The following is an 8,162-nucleotide window of genomic DNA, read 5'->3' as shown; positions in this document are numbered from 1 at the left end:
CAGCTGGCACTGTCTGTGGCTGGGGTTTGGGGATCCCTGGTTTAATGTGTCATGGACTTGAAATGCAGGATACATAATATTAAAACAAACGAATTGTCAGAAGACTTGTCAGCCCTGGGGTTGGATCGATTTGGAACACTGCTCTCCTGAGTATCATACCCACTGAAACCCTGACCTCTCCTCTCTGGAGTCTCACTCCTCCCTCCTCCCACGTGTGGATTTTATAAAATACAGAAAAATGATGAAATGCTAATTAAAAGTCACTCACCCCAGTCTCTGCCTGAAGGCCATGAGAAGATGCTTTTTCTCAGGATGCCTTTGACTTCTAGGAAATTCCCGAGCCCTGAGGGCAAGGCCTATGGGGGTGTCACCTCCCCGAGAGGTGGTGGAGGTGGGAGGGCAGAGCCCCCCGGGCTTCCAGCTTCAGAGCTCTGGTCTGTCTCCCTCCCTCTAAGGTGTCCCTATTCTTAGCCTTGGGACAAACAGCCCCCTGGCACTCCCTTTCCAGAAAAATGCATGTATTATTTAGCTACGTTCATGTATTTGCTATTTTTCTCAAGAATAATTTTTAGGAGCACAAATAAAATGAGAATACATTCTCCACAGAGGAAAAAGGAACTGCTGTGTGACCAGGCCCGTCCCTGGGCCCTTAGGGTAGCTCCGGACTGGTCTGAGGACTCCTGGAGAGGGTCTGCTTTGTGTCTACAGGTAAGCTGAAATTGCTTCTAGAATGATCTAGAATGATCCAAGCCAGCCTGGGCATGCTGCTCTTGGGGCCTGGTCTACTCCCTGGCCACCCACAATCTTGGGAGACTTTTTTGCCCAGCCCTGGCTGTGGGGCACCAAGGGGAGGCTTGGGGGCCACCCACTAAGATAGCTACAGGACAGACTGGGTGACTCCCCAGGGAGGGGGCCCAATCAGCAGATCAAAACAAGGAGAGGAAGGACTTCTTCTCCCCCAGGGATTGTGAGACTGTCCAAAAGAGATAAACACATCATCGATTACTCATGGGCCTGAAGGAACCCCTGCGAGAAGCCCAGCTGGGGAGCAGGGTTGGGCGATGGGGCGAGAAGGGGGAGACCCCTGACCCCAGGGCAGCCCCTCCAGGCAGCCCCGCCTGAGGCTGGCTCTGCTGTCCTGTTCTGAGAGATGAGTGTCCCGTCCTGGAGGGCCTGACTGAGGAGGGGCAGGCGGTGGCGCACCTGCCAGCACCAGGCTCTCCCGCAGCCCTCCTGTCGGGACGGTGGCACTGCCCTGGTGTCAGGCACGGGCAGCCCCACCGTAAGGATGAGGAACCGAGGGGCAGGACGGAGTGGCTGGCTGAGGTCACTGGGAATGCTCCGAAAGGGGCCGGCAGTTCTCCGAGCACCTGCTGCTTGCCGTCCAGGCTGTGGGGGGAGCTTGCTGGGTGAAGGCTCTGCCCCTGTGGGCTTCCCTCTCATTTCTGAGGCCACCAACGACCAACCAGCAGGGAAGCCAACGTTTGGAGCAATCGAAAAGAAGGAGTAAGTGTTGTGAGGAACCAATGGGGCGAGGGAATAGAGAAAATGGGCGATGAGGTGGTGTGTGGGTAAGCCTGTTTGAGAAGGGGTGGCCGGGGAAGGCGTCTGTGAGTGGTGGCGTCTGTGAGTGGCGGCGTCTGTGAGCGGCGGCCTGAACAGAGTCAGGGGCTGAACCCTGTAACGACTCAGGAATGTTCCAGATGGGGAGTGCAGCAAGTGCAAAGGCCCTGAGGCCAGAGGGTACCTGATGTGTTCGAAGTACTGCAGAAGCTGGTGTGGAGGGGGGTGCCCAGTGGGAGGGGGTAGGCCAGCACATGGGGACCTTGGAGCCTCGGAGAGGGAAGGTCCTTACAGAGGCTCCTCCTCTTTCAGGCTGGGTCAGCCAGCTTTCCGGTCGTCACCGGGGAGCGGGAGTCCTGGTGAGCTGGAACACGAGTGTGGACCTCGCGTGCTGCCTTCGCACGCCTGCAGAGCTGTCGCTGCTCCCTGCCACATTCCCTCTCTCCTTGGCTTGCCCTGTGCCTGCCCCAGGAGCCTGGCGTGATCTCAGTGTGTACCTCCCCACTGCCACCTCTACGTGACTGATGACGACGCCACGACTCCACGGGCAGACTACCGCAAGCTCACGTGGCTGGGAGAAGGTCTGATTCGAGCCCAGGCATTGGAACAATGCTCCAAATAAGGACAGGTGGGCGGACGTGGGGTCCCTGAGCATCCGCCACCTGCTGCAGGCCCCTCCAGGCCGGGAGCCTCGCAGCCCCTCCGGAGGAAGAGCATGCTTAGCGGCTGAGTGCGCCATCTCCAGCTCCCCCTTGGGCTTCTCCCAGGGGCCTCGGGCACCCCGTCAAGGCATTGGCATCATCAGCCTCAGTGCAGAACCACTGCTGCTGGCTGGGAGTTTCCGGTGAGAATTCCCCCTCAGTGCCTTCTGGACCCATCCCGAGAGGAGCGGCCCTGCGGATGGGACTGAAGGGTCTTTAAAGGAAGTTCAAGGTTGGAGCCATTCAGAAGCCATTCAGAATGTTCCCTGATGCTTCGACCACCCAGCAGGTCCAGTTCTCAGAATGTATCCAGAGGAAATCTCATAGGAGGGGTGCCGAGATGAGAGGACACGCAGTGGGACCACACGGGGCAGCCCAAGTGGCTGCGGGTGACCCCTGCCCATTCTGATGGGCTGTGTGCCCGAGGCAGACCATTCCAGCTGTTCCAGTCTGCAAAGTCAGCGCTGGTTGTGAGGACGATCATTCATCCCTGGTGTCGGGGCAGGGGCTGAAAACAACCTAAATGCCCCACAAGAGGCGATTGGTTCAATGATGGTATGTTTATTAGTAGACTACTGTGTGCTTTTCTTCCGGTAACTCACCAAAAATGACCGACAGAGAGGGAAAGGAGGGACCCTGGGTACAAGTTCTCCAGGACTTTTAGAAAACACGAAGTGGCTCCTTTGGCAACATACTTGCACGTCTCCAGGAAAGGTGGTAGTGTAGACATTGAGGGGATGGGCACTGTTCAAGCGTTACCAGGGCCCACCTGGAAGAGTCTGCAACATTACCCAGCATGCCGTTGGCACTGTTGTACACGAGGGAAGGGCAGGATTCTCGCCAAGAGAATGAATGTGCGTGTTGAGCATATTATTAAGCGTTCTAAGAGCGGAGAGAGCTTCCTAACACGTGCAAAGGAAAATGACCAGGAGAAGAAGGAAGCCAGAGAGAAAGGGACCTGGGTCCAACTGACACGCCAGCCTGCTCCACCCAGAGCAGCCACTGTGTGAGAACCCATGGGAAGGAGCCTGAGCTGCTGGAACCTAGTCCTATGAATTCATGGCATGATGGGTGTTAAAAATAAACAAACTCTGGTCTATAAAAAAGTTTGCCTTAATTGAGTATAATTGTGGTGTTCCCTCCCTCAAAGCAAATTTTAATTGGGCTCTAATTCATTTTGTGATATCTTTATTCAAATTTAGTGTTTTTCGAGCTGAAAGATGTGGGGTGGCTTATTATGCAACAAATAAAACACAGTTGGTTAAAAAAATAGACTACCGTGTGGAGAATAAAAGTTATACCCCTGACGCGCCCGCAGGATTAGGGGAGCAGCTGTTACCTCTCGTGAGGTGCAGAGAGTTACAGTACGGCGTGCTCCCGAGGTGAGGAAACAGTACACCGTCTTCCCATTCTGGCACCAGGACACAGCAAGCTGAGAAACTGCACACTGGAATAGGCCTCGTCCACGTGGCCGGGGGAGCACAGCCCCCCAGAGGGCCCACTCGGAGCAGGGACACTGTTGCCCATGGACCTGCTCCCGTTAGGGCCCCCAAACGAGCCAACGCACAAAGCAGGGGTCCTTGCCCTCTCGGGCTCTGGGGCTCGGAGAGGTGAGTGTCCCGTCCACGGCACTCTGCTCGTCAGTGGTCAGAGGACGCGGGAAGAGGGGAAGGGGAGGAACACACACCCGGGGACGCTGAGGTGCAGTTGAGGGGCTGAGGCAGGCGGGTTCCCATCTCAGAGCCCGGCAGACCCTCGTACTCACAGGCTTTGGCTCCAGCATTGGAGGACACACCACCACCAGGGTGTGCCACGTGTTCCGGTCTGCAGGGGACCTCGGCCTCCTCATGGCAGCAGGAGGCGGTGGGGACGGCATCTGAGTTTAATCGGAGGGGCTACGGTGGCCCCTTTGCCATTGGGAGGCAGAAGGACACTTTGTCCCCATGGGAGGTCTGCTTGGGGAGTGTGCATGTGTGCGTGCGCATGTGTGTGCGTGTATGTGGGGGGAGCGCCAGCCGGGGGTCAGGAGGGTGTGAAGCGCTGTGAGGCGGTGGGAAAGTGGGTTCGAAGAACTTGTGTTCATTTACGGCTGCCAAGCCCAGTTTTTTGACTTCGCTGTTTATATTCTCAGTTCCCCCCATTTACGGCGAAGGTGCCCGGTTTGCCCTTTATGGATGTGATAGGAAGCTCATTTCAATCCATTTTCAGACTATTGGAGAAGAAGCCATGGCTCATTGAAAGCCCATGAGTACGCAGCGCAGGGGGCCGGGGTTCTGAACACTGACCTGCAGCATAGGAGCCGGGGACCCGGCAGGGCTGTTCCGTGGCCCTCCACAGGGGCTGTCGTTCCCGTCACAGCTGGGAAAGCCCAGCGCCCGAGAAATGACCTTGCCCTTTGCCCCAAGCCGGGTCTAGAACCTGGACCCCGAACCTCGCCCCGCCTGCTCCCTAGTTGCAGAATCTGGGCTCCCGGATGCTACCGGGCAGTTTGGAGGTCCCGATGGCCGGGGTCCTAATCCAGGCCCAGCCCCGCCTTGTGGGCACCTGGGGCCTTGGGCGAACATCTGACTTTGTCCCTGTAACGCGCAGAGCTTTAGGAGGGGAGGGCTGTCGCTGCTCCGACTTGGAAGAGAGACAGCAGAATTCCCGAGCCGCGAGGCCACTGCCCAGGGTGGTGGGACAGGAACAAGGAGGAGGTGACGTGAACACAGGTCCATCAGGCCCCGAAGTGCTGTGCTTGGTGAGCCGAGGGGCTGCCTTCCTGCCATGCCAGGTCGCTTCCCACAGGGTTAGAAGAAGCAGAGTTGGATGGCATGTCCACGGGGCCAGGATGCGTACTTCTCTGCACAGGAGCCGTGGACTCTGTCCAGGTCCCCGGAGCAGCAGGATCAGGAGTGAGGAAGGCCACTTTCCTGTGGGAAAACGCAGGGTGTTTCCACTTATAGCCCGATAATTGGGCTGTAAGAGGTCCAGAGCAGAGATGATGTCACCCATTCTCTGTGGCCTTGGGGCCAAGGCAGCCTCTGGGGAAAGGGATGGGGGCCAGAGGGCCAGAGCAGAGAAGCTGGAAAGAATGACCAATAAAAACAGGCATCGGAGCTGGGGCATGTGTGGGCTGTGGCCCAGGGAGCCTTAGTGCAGCCGCAGCAAGACAGCCACTGCAGAAGTGCTTGTGGGACTCGAACCCGCGGGACGGCTGGCTCGAGGCGCTGGAGGCAGGTGCTGGCAGCGAAGGGGTGAGGAGCAGAGATGCCGGAGCGGATGGATGGCTTCGGCGCAGTGCCAAGATCGCTTCCTGGGGAGCAGCTGAGTTCGGGGAGGCGTGTGCACTGTGACATGGGGCGCAGCTCAAATCTCGGTTGTCATCTATCAGCTGTGTCACTTTGGGTTAATATCTTGACCTCTCTGAGCCTCCATGTGGCAGATGCTGTCAGCTCCCAACCTGAGGTCTGTGCCTCACCATCCTTGGTAACAAAAGCCGACTCCACTCAAGAGCGGAGAGACTGACCCAGGGGCCTCTGCGTGCCCACCTACTGTCTGGTTAGGGCGGCCAGGCTGAGCCTCAGGCTCCTCGTCCCGCAGTGACGGTGACGGGGCCTCTCTGGTGTCGCCCTCCGGAGCCAGTCTGCATCTGAACCTCTTCTCTACACACTCGCTCTTCCTCCTGACGCTGTTTCTGTCATAGCAGAGACGTCCACGATGGTCCCACTGTTTGGCAGTCCGCCTCCCCCAGTCCACTGCTGATGGAAATTTCTAGAGGGGACGGTACTTGCTCAAGGTCACACACCGGGAAAGAGAGGGAAGATTTCGTCCCAGGTCCTCTGCTTCTCTTTTCTTCTCACACCCAGACACACGTCAGCAGATCTCTGGAAAATGCTGCAGAGAAGGCTCGATAAACCATCCTGGCTCTTTGGATGGAGCTGTGTGGCCAGCCTAGGAGCCAGGGACTCTGGGGGAGGTGGTATATCTGGACCTCAGCATCAGCCGGGGGGTCAGAAATGCTGGTCCTGGAGGGGCCGCGTGGGTCTCCATCCCGGCCTGTCCCTCTGGGTCTGTGACTCTGGCCATGACCTTAACCTCTGTGACATGGGGACAGCAATTGTATGGGGGGATTTCAAAAAGTTTATGAAAAAATGAAATTAAGTACCAATTTATGAATCTGTGTGTGATTTTTTCCATAATATACATTTCCACAAACTTTTCGAAGACCCCGTGTATTAGTTGGGATTCTTCAGAGAAGGTTGTAACCGAGTGCTCTGGCCAGTTGCCCGAGGCAGGGACGCTCCGTACTGAGCAGTAGAATCGGGGGTGACCAGCCTGCTGTCCTGGGCTGTGCAGGGGAACCTGTCAGCCCAAGGTGGCAAGAGTGCCGAACTTCCAGCTCTCTGAGAGGTGTCTCTGTCATGATGCATCCTATAGGTTGAAGGTCCCAGCCTCTGGGCCGTGGACTGGTACCGGTCCTTATTCTCACAATGGAATATTGAAAATAAAGTGCATGACAAATGTAATGTTCTTTTTGTTTGTTTTAAAGGTTTTTGTCATTTTTGCACACACTCACCAGAGAGACAGACAGGGGGAGAGTGAGAAATCATCCCCCAGGGGCAATGGCCTTGCTGCAATCCCTTCTCCTCCATTCTCCTGGGATTTTGGACACGCACCTGCATGCACCAGCACGATTTTCAAGCTGCTGAGTCGGGAGCTTGAACTGCTGCTGGCCACGTGGGAGTCCAGCGCAGCAACCACCATGCCACCTGCTGGTCCCGCATGCAATGCTCCTGAGTTATCCTGAACCCATTCCCCTGCCGCCTGGTCTGTGGAAAAATGGTCTTCCATGAAACTGGTCCCTGGTGCCAAAAAGGCTGGAGCCCACTGCCCTAGGCCACGAAGCTGAGCAGGGCCATAGGGTAACCAGCAGACTTGGGCTTTAGAACAGCTGTTCAGGGGCTTGGGGTGCAGGGCAGGGACTAGAGACAGGGACTCTGGGTTCACCTTGGGCGTCCCCCAGAGCCTGAATGTCCTTCAGGGTCTCTTCTTTGCCACTCCCTCCTCAACAAAGTGTAAGAAACGATAAGAAATACGATGATCAGCTGGCCAACAAAGGTTCAGGTCCTCCTACAGCATATGGTGTGTGTGGGGAGAGTACCTTCCCAGCTGGGAACTACATTTCCCAGTGCCCTTTGCCGATCACGTGGCCAGCTCTCACTGGTGCGACGTGAGCAGACGTGTCTGTTAGGATGTGGTGTTGACTGGCGGGCATGCCATCTTTTTTTCTCTTGATTTCCATTTGGATGACACCAGGATGACCATGAGGCCACAAGATGATGGAGGAGCCTCAAAAGAGAAGGGGCCTATGTCCGAGAGCAAGCACCAGAAGACAGCCACCTAAGAGAGCCACGCACCAGGAACACGAGCCGTGGGCTTGGTACGCCTTTGAAATAAACATGCACATATTTCCCAGTGATGCGAAAGTCCAGAGGACAGTACAATCACTCACTGAGCCGCCCGCGCCCAGCCCCACACTCCTCCGCAGTTCCCAGTCTTCTTTCATTTACCGCTCTGACTCCTCCTCCTGCATGGTTTCCTGGACTGTTGTAACGTAATTCCAGACATCGTGCACAAAGATAAATGGTAAAATCTAAGTTGCCTCCGAAACGGGGCCGTTTGTCACAGCGGTTAGTCAGCGCTGACTCGGGCCGTGGACACCCCAGCTGGAGGGTGGGCTTGTGGGTAACTGGCCTGTTTCTCCAGCCGTGCAGCATGCAGGAGAATGCGCTGGGCCCGAAGCAGCAAGACCGCCAGGCCTTCCGCGCTCCTAGGAGTGGATCTCCTGGGTCTACTGGCCAGCTGCACCCGGCTGCACCCATATACCCACCCCACCAGCCCCCGCCCTCCCATTCC

The 8,162-nt window shown here is 56.7% G+C and overlaps 1 long non-coding RNA gene across 1 annotated transcript in view; it reads left to right on the top strand.

Annotated features, from left to right (window-relative positions):
- The window catches only part of LOC114009746 (uncharacterized), a 13,035-nt gene extending 9,273 nt beyond the window's left edge, over positions 1-3,762 (top strand). Inside the window, exons 2-3 of the long non-coding RNA XR_003551137.1 lie at positions 607-708; positions 1,876-3,762. This is a non-coding gene — a long non-coding RNA (uncharacterized LOC114009746). The remainder of the gene's footprint in view (positions 1-606; positions 709-1,875) is intronic.
- The last annotated feature ends 4,400 nt before the right edge of the window (positions 3,763-8,162 follow it).

Source organism: Tupaia chinensis, unplaced genomic scaffold (genome assembly GCF_000334495.1).
Source record: "Tupaia chinensis unplaced genomic scaffold, TupChi_1.0 Scaffold000612_1, whole genome shotgun sequence".
Classification (NCBI taxonomy): domain Eukaryota; kingdom Metazoa; phylum Chordata; class Mammalia; order Scandentia; family Tupaiidae; genus Tupaia; species Tupaia belangeri.
Note: the sequence above shows the minus strand (reverse complement) of the source record. Positions and strands in the feature narration are given on the sequence as shown.